Source organism: Salmo trutta, chromosome 35 (assembly GCF_901001165.1).
Source record: "Salmo trutta chromosome 35, fSalTru1.1, whole genome shotgun sequence".
Taxonomy (NCBI): domain Eukaryota; kingdom Metazoa; phylum Chordata; class Actinopteri; order Salmoniformes; family Salmonidae; genus Salmo; species Salmo trutta.
Window position 1 is genome coordinate 34,407,362 of NC_042991.1, and position 21,674 is coordinate 34,429,035.

Sequence of the window (21,674 nt, forward strand, 5' to 3'; positions counted from 1 at the left end):
TATGCGTCACGTAAATTAGAGTAGCAATGATCCAGAGTGTTGCCAGCCCGGGTCGCGCATTCGATATACTAATAAAATTTAGGGAGCCTTGTTTTCAGATAAGCCTTGTTAAAATCCCCAGCTACAATAAATGCAGCCTCAGGATATGTGGTTTCCAGTTTACATAGAGTCCAATGAAGTTCTTTCAGGGCCGTCGAGGTGTCTGCTTGGGGGGGATATACACGGCTGTGACTATAATCGAAGAGAATTCTCTTGGTAGATAATGCGGTCGGCATTTGATCGTAAGAAATTCTAGGTCAGGTGAACAAAAGGACTTGAGTTCATGTATGTTGTTATGATCACACCACGACTCGTTAATCATAAGGCATACACCCCCGCCCTTACCAGAGAGATGTTTGTTTCTGTCGGCGTGATGCGTGAAGAAACCGGGTGGTTGTACCGACTTCTGATAACGTATCCCGAGTGAGCCATGTGTGGTCTCTCCTACTGAAGAGCTCTGTGTATTTGTATTTATTATGGATACCCATAATGGATCCCCTTGTCCTGGGGGCCGGCAAAATCAAGGCAGTTAAAAAAAAAAAAAAAAAAGAAACGTCCTCTCACTGTCAACTGCGTTTATTTTCAGCAAACTTAACATGTAAATATTTGAATGAACATAACAAGATTCAACAACTGAGACATAAACTGAACAAGTTCCACAGACATGTGACTAACAGAAATGGAATAATGCGTTCCTGAACAAAGGGGGGGTCAAAATCAAAAGTAACAGTCAGTATCTGGTGTGGCCACCAGCTGCATTAAGTACTGCAGTGCATCTCCTCCTCGTGGACTGCACCAGATTTGCCAGTTCTTGCTGTGACTGACTTTCCTGTCTTGCAGTAAATCACACACAGAACGAGCAGTATGGCTGGTGGTTGTCATGCTGGAGGGTCATGTCAGGATGAGCCTGCAGGAAGGGTACCACATGAGGGAGGAGGATGTCTTCCCTGTAACGCACAGCGTTGAGATTGCCTGCAATGACAACAAGCTCAGTCCGATGATGCTGTGACACACCGGCCCAGACCATGACGGACCCTCCACCTCCAAATCGATCCCGCTCCAGAGTACAGGCCTCGGTGTAACGCTCATTCCTTCGACGATAAACGCAAATCTGACCATCACCCCTGGTGAGACAAAACCGCGACTCATCAGTTAAGGGCACTTTTTGCCAGTGATGTCTGGTCCAGCGACGGTGGGTTTGTGCCCATAGCCAATGTTGTTGCCGATGATGTCTGGTGAGGACCTGCCTTACAACAGGACTACAAGCCCTCAGTTGAGCCTCTCTCAGCCTATTGCGGAAAGTCTGAGCACCCACCTCTCTACCTACCTACCTACCTACCTACCTACCTACCAACCCACCTCTCTACCTACCAGATACATCTGCAAAAATATACTATAGGAAGAAATCAAACACACTAGCTATTCACTGTATTGCTCTAAATCCCATTCACTGTATTGCTCTAAATCCCATTCACTGTTTTGCTCCTACCTAGCTACCTAGCTATCTACCTATATACCTACCTAACTACCTAGCTACCTACCTAGCAAAGTAGCTACCTATATACCTACCTATATACCTACCGAGCTACCTAGCTATATAGCTACCTAGCTACCTAGCTATATACCTACCTAGCTACCTAGCTACCTACCTTCCCTATCTACCTCCCTACCTAACTACCCACCTCTCCACCTACCTACCTAACTACCCACCTCTCTCTCTCTCTCTCTCTACCTACCCACCTCTCTACCCACCTACCTAACTACCCACCTACCTACCTACCTACCTACCTACCTCTCTACCTATCTACCCACCCACCTCTCTACCTACCTAACTACCTACAGGTTATGGAACATTTGCTCTTTTAGTATTTCTCAAGTAGGTTTCCTCAAGGAGAAAGCCTCCACTTCTATGTCAAAGATAATAAAATAATACAGTATTGTCCACAAAAACATTAGAGTAAATACTATAGTGTTTATATTATACTATACTATTTTTTTAATGTGGGTTGTCGTACTTTGGTTTTTAAATACGGAGAAATGTCACTGGGGTTCACAGTTAATCGTGTTGCCTCCATTTAAATAGTGTTTGGGATTAATCTATTTAAGCATGCATATGGAGGGAGAGAGTGTGGGCCTTCCAACCAGAAACATTCAGTGAGCTCCAAAAGTATTGGGACAGTGACGCACAAATATCATACCCCAAAGACATGCTAACCTTTCACTATTACAATAACAGGGGAGGTTAGCATTTTGGAGGTGGGGGGTATGATATAACGACCACCCCTCATCACTGTCAAACGCTCCCTAAAACACTTCTGCGAGCAGGCCTTTCTAATCGACCTGGCCGGGGTATCCTGGAATGACATTGACCTCATCTCGTCAGTAGATGATGCCTGGCTATTCTTTAAAAGTGCCTTCCTCACCATCTTAAATAAGCATGCCCCACTCAAAAAAATGACAATTAGGAATAGATATAGTCCTTGGTTCACTCCAGACCTGTCTGCCCTTGACCAGCACAAAAATATCCTGTGGCGTTCTGCATTAGCATCGAATAGCCCCCGTGATATGCAACTTTTCAGGGAAGTTAGGAACAAATATACACAGGCAGTTAGGAAAGCTAAGGCTAGCTTTTTCAAACAGAAATTTGCATCCTGTAGTATTAGCTCAAAAAAGTTCTGGGACACTGTAAAGTCCATGGAGAATAAGAGCACCTCCTCCCAGCTGCCCACTGCTCTGAGGCTAGGAAACACTGTTACCACCGATAAATCCACTATAATTGAGAATTTCAATAAGCATTTCTCTACGGCTGGCCATGTTTTCCACCTGGCTACCCCTACCCCGGTCAACTGCCCGGCACCCTCCACAGCAACCCGCCAATGCCCCCACCATTTCTCCTTCACCCAAATCCAGATAGCTGATGTTCTGAAAGAGCTGCAAAATCTGGACCGATACAAATCAGCCGGGCTAGACAATCTGGACCCCCTCTTTCTAAAATTATCTGCCGAAATTGTTGCAACCCCTATTACTAGCCTGTTCAACCTCCCTTTCGTATCGTCTGAGATTCCCAAAGATTGAAAAGCTGCCGCGGTCATCCCCCTCTTCAAAGGGGGTGACACTCTAGACCCAAACTGCTACAGACCTATATCTATCCTACCCTGTCTTTCTAAGATCTTCGAAAGCCAACTTAACAAACAGATTACCGACCATTTCGAATCCCACCGTACCTTCTCCGCTATGCAATCTGGTTTCAGAGCTGGTCATGGGTGCACCTCAGCCACGCTCAAGGTCCTAAACGACATCATAACCGCCATCGATAAGAGACATTACTGTGCAGCCGTATTTATCGACCTGGCCAAGGCTTTCGATTCTGTCAATCACCACATTCTTACTGGCAGACTCGACAGCCTTGGTTTCTCAAATGTTTGCCTCGCCTGGTTTACAAATTACTTCTCTGATGGAGTTCAGTGTGTCAAATTGGAGGGCCTGTTGTCTGGACCTCTGGCAGTCTCTATGGGTGTGCCACAGGGTTCAATTCTCGGGCCGACTCTCTTCTCTGTATACATCAATGATGTTGCTCTTGCTGCTGGTGTTTCTCTGATCCACCTCTACGCAGACGACACCATTCTGTATACTTCTGGCCCCTCTTTGGACACTGTGTTAACTAACCTCCAGACGAGCTTCAATGCCATACAACTCTCCTTCCGTGGCCTCCAACTGCTTTTAAACGCAAGTAAAACTAAATGCATGCTATTCAATCGATCACTGCCCGTACCTGCTCGCCCGTCCAGCATCACTACTCTGGACGGTTCTGACTTAGAATACGTGGACAACTACAAATACCTGGGTGTCTGGTTAGACTGTAAACTCTCCTTCTAGACTCACATTAAGCATCTCCAATCCAAAATTAAATCTAGAATCAGCTTCCTATATCGCAACAAAGCATCCGTCACTCATGCTACCAAACATACCCTCGTAAAACTGACCATCCTACCGATCCTCGACTTCGGTGATGTCATCTATAAAATAGCCTCCAACACTCTACTCAACAAACTGGATGTAGTCTATCACAGTGCCATCCGTTTTGTCACCAAAGCCCCATACACCACCCACCATTGCAACCTGTACGCTCTCATTGGTTCGCCCTCGCTTCGTAATCGTCGCCAAACCCACTAGCTACAGGTTATCTACAAGTCTCTGCTAGGTAAAGCCCCGCCTTATCTCAGCTCACTGGTCACCATAGCAGCACCCACTCGTAGCACACGCTCCAGCAGGTATATCTCACTGGTCACCCCCAAAGCCAATTCCTCCTCCTCTTGCTGTGACTGACTTTCCTGTCTTGCAGTAAATCACACACAGAACGAGCAGTATGGCTGGTGGTTGTCATGCTGGAGGGTCATGTCAGGATGAGCCTGCAGGAAGGGTACCACATGAGGGAGGAGGATGTCTTCCCTGTAACGCACAGCGTTGAGATTGCCTGCAATGACAACAAGCTCAGTCCGATGATGCTGTGACACACCGGCCCAGACCATGACGGACCCTCCACCTCCAAATCGATCCCGCTCCAGAGTACAGGCCTCGGTGTAACGCTCATTCCTTCGACGATAAACGCAAATCTGACCATCACCCCTGGTGAGACAAAACCGCGACTCATCAGTTAAGGGCACTTTTTGCCAGTGATGTCTGGTCCAGCGACGGTGGGTTTGTGCCCATAGCCAATGTTGTTGCCGATGATGTCTGGTGAGGACCTGCCTTACAACAGGACTACAAGCCCTCAGTTGAGCCTCTCTCAGCCTATTGCGGAAAGTCTGAGCACCCACCTCTCTACCTACCTACCTACCTACCTACCTACCTACCTACCAACCCACCTCTCTACCTACCAGATACATCTGCAAAAATATACTATAGGAAGAAATCAAACACACTAGCTATTCACTGTATTGCTCTAAATCCCATTCACTGTATTGCTCTAAATCCCATTCACTGTTTTGCTCCTACCTAGCTACCTAGCTATCTACCTATATACCTACCTAACTACCTAGCTACCTACCTAGCAAAGTAGCTACCTATATACCTACCTATATACCTACCGAGCTACCTAGCTATATAGCTACCTAGCTACCTAGCTATATACCTACCTAGCTACCTAGCTACCTACCTTCCCTATCTACCTCCCTACCTAACTACCCACCTCTCCACCTACCTACCTAACTACCCACCTCTCTCTCTCTCTCTCTCTACCTACCCACCTCTCTACCCACCTACCTAACTACCCACCTACCTACCTACCTACCTACCTACCTCTCTACCTATCTACCCACCCACCTCTCTACCTACCTAACTACCTACAGGTTATGGAACATTTGCTCTTTTAGTATTTCTCAAGTAGGTTTCCTCAAGGAGAAAGCCTCCACTTCTATGTCAAAGATAATAAAATAATACAGTATTGTCCACAAAAACATTAGAGTAAATACTATAGTGTTTATATTATACTATACTATTTTTTTAATGTGGGTTGTCGTACTTTGGTTTTTAAATACGGAGAAATGTCACTGGGGTTCACAGTTAATCGTGTTGCCTCCATTTAAATAGTGTTTGGGATTAATCTATTTAAGCATGCATATGGAGGGAGAGAGTGTGGGCCTTCCAACCAGAAACATTCAGTGAGCTCCAAAAGTATTGGGACAGTGACGCACAAATATCATACCCCAAAGACATGCTAACCTTTCACTATTACAATAACAGGGGAGGTTAGCATTTTGGAGGTGGGGGGTATGATATAACGACCACCCCTCATCACTGTCAAACGCTCCCTAAAACACTTCTGCGAGCAGGCCTTTCTAATCGACCTGGCCGGGGTATCCTGGAATGACATTGACCTCATCTCGTCAGTAGATGATGCCTGGCTATTCTTTAAAAGTGCCTTCCTCACCATCTTAAATAAGCATGCCCCACTCAAAAAAATGACAATTAGGAATAGATATAGTCCTTGGTTCACTCCAGACCTGTCTGCCCTTGACCAGCACAAAAATATCCTGTGGCGTTCTGCATTAGCATCGAATAGCCCCCGTGATATGCAACTTTTCAGGGAAGTTAGGAACAAATATACACAGGCAGTTAGGAAAGCTAAGGCTAGCTTTTTCAAACAGAAATTTGCATCCTGTAGTATTAGCTCAAAAAAGTTCTGGGACACTGTAAAGTCCATGGAGAATAAGAGCACCTCCTCCCAGCTGCCCACTGCTCTGAGGCTAGGAAACACTGTTACCACCGATAAATCCACTATAATTGAGAATTTCAATAAGCATTTCTCTACGGCTGGCCATGTTTTCCACCTGGCTACCCCTACCCCGGTCAACTGCCCGGCACCCTCCACAGCAACCCGCCAATGCCCCCACCATTTCTCCTTCACCCAAATCCAGATAGCTGATGTTCTGAAAGAGCTGCAAAATCTGGACCGATACAAATCAGCCGGGCTAGACAATCTGGACCCCCTCTTTCTAAAATTATCTGCCGAAATTGTTGCAACCCCTATTACTAGCCTGTTCAACCTCCCTTTCGTATCGTCTGAGATTCCCAAAGATTGAAAAGCTGCCGCGGTCATCCCCCTCTTCAAAGGGGGTGACACTCTAGACCCAAACTGCTACAGACCTATATCTATCCTACCCTGTCTTTCTAAGGTCTTCGAAAGCCAACTTAACAAACAGATTACCGACCATTTCGAATCCCACCGTACCTTCTCCGCTATGCAATCTGGTTTCAGAGCTGGTCATGGGTGCACCTCAGCCACGCTCAAGGTCCTAAACGACATCATAACCGCCATCGATAAGAGACATTACTGTGCAGCCGTATTTATCGACCTGGCCAAGGCTTTCGATTCTGTCAATCACCACATTCTTACTGGCAGACTCGACAGCCTTGGTTTCTCAAATGTTTGCCTCGCCTGGTTTACAAATTACTTCTCTGATGGAGTTCAGTGTGTCAAATTGGAGGGCCTGTTGTCTGGACCTCTGGCAGTCTCTATGGGTGTGCCACAGGGTTCAATTCTCGGGCCGACTCTCTTCTCTGTATACATCAATGATGTTGCTCTTGCTGCTGGTGTTTCTCTGATCCACCTCTACGCAGACGACACCATTCTGTATACTTCTGGCCCCTCTTTGGACACTGTGTTAACTAACCTCCAGACGAGCTTCAATGCCATACAACTCTCCTTCCGTGGCCTCCAACTGCTTTTAAACGCAAGTAAAACTAAATGCATGCTATTCAATCGATCACTGCCCGTACCTGCTCGCCCGTCCAGCATCACTACTCTGGACGGTTCTGACTTAGAATACGTGGACAACTACAAATACCTGGGTGTCTGGTTAGACTGTAAACTCTCCTTCTAGACTCACATTAAGCATCTCCAATCCAAAATTAAATCTAGAATCAGCTTCCTATATCGCAACAAAGCATCCGTCACTCATGCTGCCAAACATACCCTCGTAAAACTGACCATCCTACCGATCCTCGACTTCGGTGATGTCATCTATAAAATAGCCTCCAACACTCTACTCAACAAACTGGATGTAGTCTATCACAGTGCCATCCGTTTTGTCACCAAAGCCCCATACACCACCCACCATTGCGACCTGTACGCTCTCATTGGTTCGCCCTCGCTTCGTACTCGTCGCCAAACCCACTAGCTACAGGTTATCTACAAGTCTCTGCTAGGTAAAGCCCCGCCTTATCTCAGCTCACTGGTCACCATAGCAGCACCCACTCGTAGCACACGCTCCAGCAGGTATATCTCACTGGTCACCCCCAAAGCCAATTCCTCCTTTGGTCGTCTTTCCTTCCAGTTCTCTGCTGCCAATGACTGGAACGAACTGCAAAAATCTCTGAAGCTGGAGACTCATATCTCCCTCACTAGCTTTAAGCACCAGCTGTCAGAGCAGCTCACAGATCACTGCACCTGTACATAGCCCATCTGTAAACAGCCCATCCAACTACCTCATCCCCATACTGTATTAATTTATCTTGCTCCTTTGCACCCCAGTATCTTTACTTGCACATTCATCTTCTGCACATCTACCATTCCAGTGTTTAATTGCTATATTGTAATTACTTCGCCACCATGGCCTATTTATTGCCTTAACTTATCTCATTTGCACTCACTGTATATAGACTTTTTGTTTTCTTTTGTTCTACTGTATTATTGACTGTATGTTTTGTTTATTCTGTGTGTAACTCTGTGTTGTTGTATGTGTCCACCTGCTATGCTTCATCTTGGACAGGTCGCAGTTGTAAATGAGAACTTGTTCTCAACTAGCCTACCTGGTTAAATAAAGGTGAAATAAATAAATAAATAAATGAAATATGTGCGTCTGTAATTTTCTCACTCATCATTATTCATGATTCATTAAGGACTATCCATAATCATGGTAGCATCCACATGTGTTTAGAAACATTCTCTTCTTATTTACAATAAAAGTAAAATTACAAACTTGATGTAGTCATTGCGTGCTAGGAATATGGAATATGGAATATGGAATATGGAATATGGGATATGGGATATGGAATATGGAATATGGAATATGGAATATGGAATATGGAATATGGGACCAAATACTAAACTTTTGACCAGTTTAATAAACATATACTGTAAATGAATTTGTCCCAATACTTTTGGTCCCCTTAAATGGGGGGGGGGACTATGTACAAAAAGTTATGTAATTTATAAACGATTCACCCGATATGGATAACAAATACCCTAAAATTAAAGCTGACAGTCTGCACTTTAACCTCATAGTCCTTGTAGCATTTAAAAAAGTGCTGGAGTACAGAGCCAAAACAACTGAAAATGTGTCACTGTCCCAATACTTTTGGAGCTCCCTGTAAAACATATTTCTGAGGTTATTTATTTGGATAGGAAACAGAGATTCTGAGGCACTCATTCAAATATTTGTACTACACAAGTGTAAACAATGTGGACATAGTGACGGTTTCTCTCTAAGGGGCTTCTACTATTAAGATTGTCAGAAAATCTATCTGGATTATGTTCCATAGAAGAGCATGGTATCTGCATCTCTTTGTGAGCCACTGCTGTCCTGACTTGACCTTCTATACTGGATGGATTAGTTTCACAGAGACGGACAGGATGTGTTTGAGGGGGCAGACAGAGAGAGAGAGATCGCATCTGTGTGTGCTGACATAACGGCCCTAATGTGTGCTCTGTTGTGTGTGTCTACTGTCATTTTCTCTCTCTCTCTCTCTCTCTCTCTCTCTCACACACACACACACACGCACACACACACACACACGCACGCACACGCACGCACACGCACACGCGCTCGCACACATGCACGCTCGCACACATGCACACACACACACGCACACACACACACAGCGGCTGCCTCTGATTAGGCTCTAAGCTCCTGGCACACACACACACCATCGGTCCACAGGATCAACTCATCTCTCCTCACCCGTCCATGACACAGCTATATTTCATAACAACAGGCTGACTGTCACACTGTCATGTCTCTCCACATTTCAAGCACAATGTGCTCCTAATATACTTAGTGACGTACTTGAGGGAACTGTCTGGTTTTCCTGTGGGAAGTGGTAGCGTGCAGTGCTGGGTGCACACTGTTTGCAAACAAATGTGATCCTCAGTCCCTGACTGTGTCCAACATTAATGTGATCCTCAGTCCCTGACTGTGTCCAACATTAATGTGTTCCTCAGTCCCTGACTGTGTCCAACATTAATGTGTTCCTCAGTCCCTGACTGTGTTCAACATTAATGTGTTCCTCAATCCCTGACTGTGTCCAACATTAATGTATTCCTCAGTCCCTGACTGTGTCCAACATTAATGTGTTCCTCAGTCCCTGACTGTGTCCAACATTAATGTGTTCCTCAGTCCCTGACTGTGTCCAACATTAATGTGATCCTCAGTCCCTGACTGTGTCCAACATTAATGTGTTCCTCAGTCCCTGACTGTGTCCAACATTAATGTGATCCTCAGTCCCTGACTGTGTCCAACATTAATGTGTTCCTCAGTCCCTGACTGTGTCCAACATTAATGTGTTCCTCAGTCCCTGACTGTGTTCAACATTAATGTGTTCCTCAATCCCTGACTGTGTCCAACATTAATGTATTCCTCAGTCCCTGACTGTGTCCAACATTAATGTGTTCCTCAGTCCCTGACTGTGTCCAACATTAATGTGTTCCTCAGTCCCTGACTGTGTCCAACATTAATGTGTTCCTCAGTCCCTGACTGTGTTCAACATTAATGTGTTCCTCAATCCCTGACTGTGTCCAACATTAATGTATTCCTCAGTCCCTGACTGTGTCCAACATTAATGTGTTCCTCAGTCCCTGACTGTGTCCAACATTAATGTGTTCCTCAGTCCCTGACTGTGCCCAACATTAATGTGTTCCTCAGTCCCTGACTGTGTCCAACATTAATGTGTTCCTCAGTCACTGACTGTGTTCAACATTAATGTGTTCCTCAGTCCCTGACTGTGTCCAACATTAATGTATTCCTCAGTCCCTGACTGTGTCCAACATTAATGTGTTCCTCAGTCCCTGACTGTGTCCAACATTAATGTGTTCCTCAGTCCCTGACTGTGTCCAACATTAATGTCTTCCTCAGTCCCTGACTGTGTCCGACGTTGCTTTTCTTTCCTTCTCCTCAAAGCTCCTCTTTCCCATCATCTCTACCTTTGGCTGGGTCAGCAGGAAGTGACATTTTCATTTTGAGTTTTTGGAGGCTGGTGACTCTTGTTATTCAAGCTAATGCCAGGTGTGTCCAATCATGTCCTATTGAGGAGTGAAGTGTGAGTTTGAGAGCAGTGGAAATCTGGTTATGGAGCTACTGCAGCAGGGCAGGGTGGTGAGCAGAGCAGAGCAGAACAGAGCAGAGCAGAGCAGAGCAGAGCAGAGCAGAGCAGAACAGAACAGAGCAGAACAGAGCAGAACAGAGCAGAACAGAACAGAGCAGAGCAGAACAGAGCAGAGCAGAGCAGAACAGAGCAGAGCAGAACAGAGCAGAACAGAGCAGAGCAGAACAGAGCAGAGCAGAGCAGAGCAGAGCAGAACAGAGCAGAACAGAGCAGAACAGAACAGAACAGAGCAGAACAGAGCAGAACAGAACAGAACAGAGCAGAGCAGAACAGAGCAGAGCAGAGCAGAACAGAACAGAACTGAGCAGAACAGAGCAGAACAGAGCAGAACAGAGCAGAGCAGAACAGAACAGAGCAGAGCAGAGCAGAACAGAACAGAGCAGAGCAGAACAGAACAGAACAGAACAGAACAGAGCAGAACAGAGCAGAGCAGAGCAGAGCAGAACAGAACAGAGCAGAGCAGAGCAGAACAGAACAGAGCAGAGCAGAGCAGAACAGAACAGAACAGAACAGAGCAGAACAGAGCAGAGCAGAGCAGAGCAGAACAGAACAGAACAGAGCAGAGCAGAGCAGAGTAGAGCAGAGCAGAGCAGAGCAGAGCAGAGCAGAACAGAACAGAATAGAGCAGCAGCAAGGCAGACCATGGAACGTTTATGGGTCATTAATATAATATTTGTTATTATCCCTGCTCGGTTTTTCACTAAAGACAGAATCAAATTCGTTTTTATTTACACTTGACCATTTCCAGGACTTTTTAACTACATTTTGACAAGTCAAAAATAGTTATTTCAGAGGTTGAACCAGGGTTATCTATCATTTCATTTTAAGCAATTGTTTACACATGGATTCAGCAACATGTGAAGAAGGGAATGAAGCATTGGAAGATAGTATAATAGACTCTCTTATAACCCCCTTTGATAACAGGAAGAGAGATGACTGATGTGCATGACGTCAGGGCAGTAAGACAATATCCCTGTAGTAGTCTGACTTTTTCGGCCAATGTTTTGTGTCTTTTTTGGCCAGTGACTTGTTTTGAGTGTGTGCATATGATGCTGAACTCAAAAGAAAGCTGAGGATGACGCCAGGATGTAATGGCCAGCCAGACAGACGTAACCAGCAGCAGAAGGATTGTGGTCTTAGAGAACACCATGGTACCACCAGAGTCGATAATGACAGAGACCGACTTAGACTCTGTTATGAAGGGAAGGTCAGAGACCAGGTTAATATGACTCTCATTAGACTGTGTTGTGAAGGGAAGGTCAGAGACCAGGTTTATATGGCTCTCATTAGACTGTGTTGTGAAGGGAAGGTCAGAGACCAGGTTTATATGGCTCTCATTAGACTGTGTTGTGAAGGGAAGGTCAGAGACCAGGTTTATATGGCTCTCATTAGACTGTGTTGTGAAGGGAAGGTCAGAGACCAGGTTAATATGACTCTCATTAGACTGTGTTATGAAGGGAAGGTCAGAGACCAGGTTTATATGGCTCTCATTAGACTGTGTTGTGAAGGGAAGGTCAGAGACCAGGTTTATATGGCTCTCATTAGACTGTGTTGTGAAAGGAAGGTCAGAGACCAGGTTTATATGGCTCTCATTAGACTGTGTTGTGAAGGGAAGGTCAGAGACCAGGTTAATATGGCTCTCATTAGACTGTGTTGTGAAGGGAAGGTCAAAGGCCAGGTTAATATGACTCTCATTGGACTGTCTATTGTGAAGGGAAGGTCAGAGGCCAGGTTAATATGACTCTCATTAGACTGTCTATTGTGAAGGGAAAGTCAGAGACCAGGTTAAATCCTGTTGGGGCTAGGGGGCAGTATTTGCACGGCCGGATAAAAAACGTACCCGATTTAAACAGGTTACTACTCTTGCCCAGAAATGCGAATATGCATCTAATTAGTAGATTTGGATAGAAAACGCTCTAACGTTTCTAAAACTGTTTGAATGGTGTCTGTGAGTATAACAGAACTCATATGGAAGGCCAAAACCTGAGAAGATTCCAAACAGGAAGTGCCCTGTCTGACAATTTGTTCTCCTTCTGTTGCATCTCTATCAAAAATACAGCATCTCTGCTGTAACGTGACATTTTCTAAGGCTTCCATTGGCTCTCAGAAGGCGCCAGAAAGTGTAATGGGGTGTCTGCAGTCTCTGGGCGAAGTACAGCAGCTCTGTTTGTGAGTGGTCAGGCTGGGAACAGTGAGACTGAGAAGTGCGTTCATGAGAATTCTTAATTTTTTTCTTTCAGCCTTTGAATGAATACAACGTCGCCCGATTGGAATATTATCGCTATTTTACGAGAAAAATAGCTTAAAAATTTATTTTAAACAGCGTTTGACATGCTTCGAAGTACGGTAATGGAATATTTTGAATTTTTATGTCACGAAATGCGCTTGCTCGTCACCCTTCGGATACTGACCTGAAAGCACGAAGAAAACGGAGGTATTTGAATATAACTATGGATTATTTGGAACCAAAACAACATTTGCTGTTGAAGTAGAAGTCCTGGGAGTGCATTCTGACGAAGAACAGAAAAGGAATTCCAATTTTTCTTATAGTAAATCTGAGTTTGGTGAGGGCCAAACTTGGCTAGCCGTGATGGCCAGGCTATGTACTCAGAATATTGTAAAATGTGCTTTCGCCGAAAAGCTATTTTAAAATCTGACACCGCGATTGCATAAAGGAGTTCTGTATCTATAATTCTTAAAATAATTGTTATGTATTTTGTTAACGTTAATCATGAGTAATTTAGTAAATTCACCGGAAGTTTGCTGTGGGTATGCTAGTTCTGAACATCACATGCTAATGTAAAAAGCTGTTTTTTGATATAAATATGAACTTGATTGAACAAAACATGCATGTATTGTATAACATAATGTCCTAGGAGTGTCATCTGATGAAGATCATCAAAGGTTAGTGCTGCATTTAGCTGTGGTTTTGGTTTTTGTGAAATGGCTGTGTGATTATTTTTGGCATTGTACTCTCCTGACATAATCTAATCTGCTTTCGCTGTAAAGCCTTTTTGAAATCGGACAATGTGGTTAGATTAACGAGAGTCTTGTCTTTAAAATGGTGTAAAATAGTCATATGTTTGAGAAATTGAAGTTCTAGCATTTTTGAGGTTTTTGTATTTCACTCCACGCGATTCCACTGGCTGTTGACTAGGGTGGGACGCAAGCGTTCCACCTTGCCCAGGGAGGTTAATATGGCTCTCATTAGACTGTCTATTGTGAAGGGAAGGTCAGAGGCCAGGTTTATACCACAATACAGTGTTACGGAAGCCCTGAAGCCAAAGGCAAAAACAAAATAATGATAATACTTACACTCTTGGAATTATCTTGTTTGAACGACTTTGTATCTCGGTCAAAATATAGTAAAAAAAAAATAAGCCGTTCAAACAAGATACTAATTAATTTGAAAGACTTATTATCTATTTTGAATGACTTAATTGTTCTTTTGTCTAATTAGGCCTCATTTGTTATGCAGCTTGTCAGACCGTGTAGTGGCTGCTGCAGCCATTCATTCACAGATTCCATCCATTGATATGATTATTGATGGACAGTTCTTTGATAGCCTAAAGCAGGGCTGCATGTTAGTGTGGAGTGAGGAGCTTAATTCGAGCAGATAAAAAAAAAATGGTGTCAACCTTCTCTTCCGTTCCAATTTCACGCTGGTACTGCTCAGCCACAAGCTCTGGGCATACTCTGCCTAGCATTTTTCATTTCCTTTGTAACTATTATTTTAATTACGCCTATTCGGTTTTAATTATTTAGCCTATCCCACCCACAGTAGCCTATATCTACTTTTTATTCTACTTTTTAACATTAGAATATGTTGTTTCTATTTTGAATGACTTCAAATGTCTTAATGGATGTTTTAGGTAGACAATACATAGGCTACTGTAACCTGTATGTTCGTTTTTTCTTGGAATAGAAATGCCATAATATAAATACATTTAATTAAGCAAAAATATCACAAATAAATTGTAAATAATTAAGGCCAGTATCAGATTATTTTCATAAATAAAAGGGGATCAAATATCTCAAACTGTAGTGGTCAAATTATTTGCCCAAAGAAGGAAATGAGTGTTGGAAATGGGCTCTAGAAATTAAATAGTATTTTTATTATTATTAAAAAGAAAGAAAAATATTAATTTAAAAGCTTAATTACATAAAGGAATATTAGTGGAAATATAGCCATAATATAAACAAGAGAAAGGAGAATGGAATATATTTGAAAATATTTAGATTTGATTGGAGAAAGAAAACAAGTAGGCCTTCAGGTTATTACTCAATACTGCCATCTGTAGGACGATCACGAGATTCCAACATACCATAGTACTCTATTACATTTAAGAAGGGACCGGCACAGAGTCCAGTAAGACAGTGTCACAAGGCTACACAGGGGCGGAAATCCCGGGGGGGATGGGGGGGACACGACCACCCCATCCTGGGAAAAATATGATTTGTCCCCCCCAAAATATCACTGAAACATAACTATGTAATTTATAAATAATAATAAGATACGCAATGAAAGCAATTGTGCTGATTATAGACACTTAATAGCGCATTTTTAAGTTTCAAAAGATTGCGACCCCCCCCACTCTTTGCCTCACAATGGTTTGATCCACTGCCAGTTCCTTAGTTGGCAAGGTAACAGAGGGGTCGTGTCTACTGTCTGAAAGGCACTCAATGAACGTAACTGACGTGAGGTTAATCCAGTCAATCGCGCACACACACTAGCTGAATATGCAGAGCTAGCGCGCAAATATTAACTATTACGCTAGCCAGTACCTATTCCATTCATGTGGCGTCGTCAAAGATGGAATCTTTGCTATCGTCAATTTATTCCAAGATCAGCATGCAGATGATGTAAATTAGTGCTTCAAAGTCCCTGTGATAAGGTTAGCGATAAACTGAAGTCCAAACTGAACAGAACTTCTACCATTGTCTTAAATATATTTAATGGTCTCGTTGCAAAAGCTAAATTGTCGCAAGGGAACTTTTATTTATTTATTTTATTTCACCTTTATTTAACCCGGGTAGCAAAGATTATAGCAAACACCACTGAAACTGAATTGGTGCTCGCTAGCTTTGCAAATTCAGCTATTGTTGGAAGCCAGCCAATATGAAACAAACTATTAAAATTACAAAAGGTTGCAGCATATGTTGTGTAAATGGTGAACTCATACAGCTGTCAACTCTTGTCATTTTAATCCGTTTCACATTTGCTAGCTACCTTTTAGATCGAAGCCCAAATAGAATGATAGAAGCCCATCTCCTACTGTAAATAACCTACACACTGTGTGTGTGTGTAGCCAGCCAGCCAGCCAGGTAGAAAAATGGCAGAAAAATAAAAGACGGACATCAGAGTATTTTTCAATACACCAAAACGCATAGTAAGAACCCTAGTAGCCTAATATCTCAAAGACTAGTTGATAAAATGTTCATAAGAAAGAAATGAAATTCTAATGGAAATGTTTCACAATGATGTCATTAGGCAGAGCAGGCAACAGATGGCACACAGACAGCAGAGTTGGGGACAGATATGCAGGGACAGACTGGCAGAGACAGGGAGTCTCAGGTAAGTTTGTTGAGTCTTTGTTTGGCAACATTATGAAAGGTTCTCCATTTTTTTTACTTGTAAAATAGGAACATAATTGGAAAATGCCATGGATACCCCCACTCTCAACTTAAACTGGTGACTGAACTAAGATTTGTTAAAGGCAATGGTATTGCTGTTGTGATTAGTTGTGTAGTTTTGGGTACCGGTAGTTAGGAGTACGGCAAACACCTTATTTCTTTGGTTCCTCAATATACATTTACCATATTACAATGTAGGCTATGTGTTACAGCACTACTTTTGGTGTCCCCCTCAGGAAATGCTCTTGAGAAAATGTCATGTAATTGTCCCCTCCAAAGTTGATATCAGATTTTCGCCCCTGGGCTACACAGTCATTGGCCTACACTTTACCACTGCTAAAGGGAATAAACAGATGTCCTTGATTGTTAGCTAGAATGGAATGTTGAATGAAATGTGTGCAACACAAGAGGTAACTGCCATGGAGCTGTTTTTACGCATCAATAATCTGTGTTCTCTTTTGGTGATATCACCATTGTTCATACCTTCGGTGACAGTCTGTTCGATTACAGCCAAAAGCTGTTTTGTTGGGTTTGTAGTGAGTCTCGTATAGAATGTCTGATCAATTAGTTGCCTGAGTTCTAGAATGTCTGATCAATTAGTTGCCTGAGTTCTAGAATGTCTGATCAATTAGTTGCCTGAGTTCTAGAATGTCTGATCAATTAGTTGCCTGAGTTCTGGAATGTCTGATCAATTAGTTGCCTGAGTTCTAGAATGTCTGATCAATTAGTTGCCTGAGTTCTAGAATGTCTGATCAATTAGTTACCTGAGTTCTAGAATGTCTGATCAATTAGTTGCCTGAGTTCTTCGTTATTATAGACAGCGTCATCTTGTACAGTAACAGCGCCTCCCTCTGGGCGGATGACTATAGAGGTGGTATTCTGGAGATTTAAGGGCTTGTTTTTCTGAGCGGGTAAAGTTATTCCTGACATAGGGGATAGAGGCTTCTATGTCTTTACGCACCAGTCTGTAGTAGGTATCCACAGCTGGGTCAATAGGCGTAGGTTGAATGAACATAGATGGATACCTAAACACCTTTTTTCGTGGGGAATTTCTAAAGAATAGTTTCAGATGCAATATGCGTATGCATTAGTAGTTGAAACGTGTTGCAGTTGTGCATCCTGATATTTATCCTGATTTGCTCCTATATGTATTCTTGTATATGTATTTTCTGTAAATATTTTACTAAAGTATATTGCACCGTACTGGCCACCTTCTTGTTTGCTTTTTCCAATCAAATCTACATATATACAAAAGTATGTGGACTTCAAAGTACTAGTTAGGCAGTTTTTGGCATCTGTACTTTACTTTACTATTTCTATTTTTGACAAGTTTTACTTTTACTTTACCACATTCCTAAAGAAAATAAATGTACTTTTTACTCCATAAATGTTTTTCTGACACTCAAAAGTATTTGTTACATTTTGAATGCTTAGCAGCAAAGGAAAATTGTCTAATTCACACACTTATCAAGAGAACATCACTGGTCATCCCTACTGCCTCTGATCTGGTGGACTCACTAAACACACATGCTTCTTTTGTAAATTATGGCGGAGTGTCAGAGTGTGTCCCTGGCTATCTGTAAATTAAAAAAAACAAGAAAATGGTTCTGTCTGGCTTGCTGAATGTAAGGAGTTTGAAATGTATACTTTTAATTTTGATACTTAAGTATATTTTATCAATTACATTTACTTTTGATACTTAAGTATATTTTGAACCAACTACATTTAGACTTTTACTGAAGTAATAGTTCACTTGGTGACTTTCACTTTTACTTGAGTCATTTTCTATTAAGTTATCTTGACTTTTTCTCAAGTATGACAATTGGGTACTTTTTCCACCACTGCAAATGAGTAGATTCGGCTACATCAGCCACAGAAACAGGTGTATAAAATTGATCACACCGCCATGCAATCTCCATAGACAAACGTTGACAGTAGAATGGCCTTAATGAAGAGCTCAGTGACTTTCAATGTGGCAACATCATAGGAAGCCACCTTTCCAACAAGGCAGTTTGGAACTCGGTAGTGAGTGTTGCAACCGAGGACAAACGATTTGTAAGCGCTATGCGCTTCACTATCAGCACTAGGCAGTCCCGTTCTGTGAGCTTGTGTGGCCTACCCCTTTGCGGCTGAGCCCTTGTTGCTCCTAGACGTTTCCAATTCACAATAATAGCACTTACAATTGACCAAGGCAGCACTAGCAGGGCAGAAATTTGACAAACTGACTTGTTGGAAAAGTGGCATCCTATAACAGTGCCACATTGAAAGTCACTGTAAGGCCAGTAAGGCCATTCCATCGTCAATGTTTGTCTATGGAGATTGCATGGCAGTGGGCTTGCTTTTATATGTGGTTGAAACAGCCAAATCCACCAATTTGAAGGGGTGTTGTCATACTTTTTTATGTAAGGTGTATATTCTGGACTCTGACATTAATTTCAAACTTTTTTACTTTTGGATTAAATATATATATTTTTACTAAGTCGTTTAAACAAGATACTAAGTCGCTTGAACTAAATACTAATTTGTTCAATATGAGAAACTAAGATAATTTGAAGAGTCAACTTTTATTTTTGCCTTGAGCTTCAGGGGGTTCCGAACAATGTCTTATCTAACTAAACCAAATCACATATAACTTTAAAATAACTTTCTTCTCACGGAGAAAACTAAATGAAACATTCTAAACGTACTAAATAAATCCAATACAACTGTATCTATCTCACAATGAAAATATTATGCCAAGTGGTACAATGTTAACCTTGAAATCATCAGAATGCTAATGAAGAAAAGAGCAAACACTAAATATTTCCCAAATAAATTGTTGATTTAATTTTTTAGCAACAACATTTACATGAGAGAAATGGGAACACCATGGTGACGTTAACCTTAGGATGTTTAAAGGGGCAACTACTGTACATCATTTACATGAGCCTGAGAAATGAGCTTTCAACCATGGAAGTTTAAAAGAGAATGAACAATATGTAAATAATTGAAACAACAAAAACAAAATCAAACCCATTTCAGAGCTATTTCCTTTTTTGAGTGCACTTTAGAGATGTGGAAATCCTTTTACAAGTTGCTGAAATCATGCTCTGAAACAATCAGAAAACACACAAAACAAAAATAACATTAAGATATGCCTACTGAAGACCTTTTCTATTTTATCGTCTTTATTAAAAGGTAGACTCAGTGACTAAAGGGCAGGTTTGGCTTTAGAAAAATGGCTCAGCTGTTACAAAGTTGAATTGACGTTGCTATGGTGTGCTCACTGAAACTGGCATTCTATGTTTCTTTCAGCAAGGAAACAATGTTTCTGCCATGTATAAATGCTGTATAAACATACGATGCAGCTAGCATAAACTGGGATTCAGGCCTACTAAACCGACCTTTAAATATGTGGCCAATTGTTCCTAGAGTACAATATTTTTCTCCAGCCAAGCCTCAAAACAATTGATTCAAACTAATTAACTAATTATGATCTTAAATCTAGACTGGGGAAGTCGCTGGTTCAAATACCCGAGCCGACAAGATGAAAAATCTGTCAATCTGTCCTTGAGCAAGGAATTTAACCCTAATTAGCTCCAGGGGTGCTGTACTACTATGGGTGACCCTGTAAAACAACACATTTCACTGCACCAATCTGGTGTATGTCAATAATAAGTGTTTAAGGCTTGGTTAGAAGAAAATTAAGCTATGCCTAATATGGCAATTCATATGATTTTTCCTAAATTAATTATTGTTAATTTACATCTCAAAGCATGCCAGAAGTCCGGGTGTCCACGTATTTCTCTATCCCCAGTTTAATTGAAGGCCTCAATCTGTCTTGTTGCCTGGTAACTCATTGCTTTTAGAAAGAAAGAAAGGAGGAACAACACATGATGAAGATGAGCTAGCTACAATTTTTTTAAATGTATTTTTAATTTAATTTAAATTTAACTAGGCAAGTCAGTTAGAACAAATTCTTATGGGATTCCCAATAACGGCCGGTTGTGATACAGCCTGAAATTGAACCAGTGTCTGTAGTGACACCTCTAGCACTGAGATGCAGTGCCTATAGACCGCTGCACCACTCGGGAGCAAGTTTAAAGCTATGAAAGATCCAATTGTTACAAATGATGAATGTATATGCTACATTTCTGAGAATAATACATGCATTTGCTTAAAGATGATACACTCATTTATCACAAAAAAAAGTGTTAGGAGGGAGTGGACCACAAACATCTTTCCAGGGTTTCGATGCATCCTCTTCTCAATACAGCCTGTCCCAAGACCACTGGTAGGGGGAGGGTATCCATTTGAGAAAGTAAGGTTTTGCTATGATGTCAAGTCAGCTTATATTGTTGCTACCTTAGCTGTTGTGCTAGCTAACATGCTAACGTTACTAAACTGTGACACTAGCATATCGGCATGGTATTAAAAGACAGCAACGTCTTCGCCTAAAAAAGGGTTTAAAATATCCGGCAAATTATTAGTTAGCTACAGTAGTGGGCAAATGTAAGATAGCTAATGTTAGCTAGCTTGCTAGCCAGTCAGTGGCACTCACAGGTTGAAACTGATATAGCATCTAAATGTATTTTACTCTTTCCCATAAAACATGAAATTGCTAACCAGGCATCAATTAGCTAACAACATTTGTATTGATAAGTTAGACGCTCACAGGCCAACTTTGGTAGGTAGATCTCTTAGTTTCCATTTCCAACCTTTTCTTCTTCTTATTATTATTATTGTTGTTATTATTATTATTATTATTATTCTTCCCCTGATTGGTCATCAGCGGTTACTGGTCTAAGAACTCATGTGTTCACTAGAAATTACTTCTGGTAAACTGCCACTGGAAGATATTGTTGCCACATTTTTGCCATTGCTAAAAATAGAATCTCGAGAGAATTGTTTGCCAGGAAAAAAAACTCTGTCCAACTGTGTGTGTTCCTGTGTCTGTTCCTGTGTGTGTGTAGAGTCCCCCCCCCCTGATTTGAGCAGTGCTGAGTTATCAGAGGAATGTCTGTTTCTCACCTCGCTCGCTCACTCTCCCTTTCTCTGTCTTCACCTCTCTCTCTTCCCCCCTCTCTCTCCTCACTTCTCTCTCTCTCTCTCTCTCTCTCTCTCTCTCTCTCTCTCCACTA

The 21,674-nt window shown here is 42.1% G+C and overlaps 2 non-coding genes across 2 annotated transcripts; both read left to right on the top strand.

The window, feature by feature from the left end:
* The first annotated feature begins 1,887 nt into the window (after nucleotides 1-1,887).
* Nucleotides 1,888-1,942, top strand: LOC115175252 (U7 small nuclear RNA). The gene has a single exon (XR_003871970.1). It is a non-coding gene; the product is annotated as a U7 small nuclear RNA (small nuclear RNA).
* Nucleotides 1,943-5,393: 3,451 nt separating this feature from the next.
* On the top strand, nucleotides 5,394-5,448 carry LOC115175253 (U7 small nuclear RNA). The gene has a single exon (XR_003871971.1). It is a non-coding gene; the product is annotated as a U7 small nuclear RNA (small nuclear RNA).
* The last annotated feature ends 16,226 nt before the right edge of the window (nucleotides 5,449-21,674 follow it).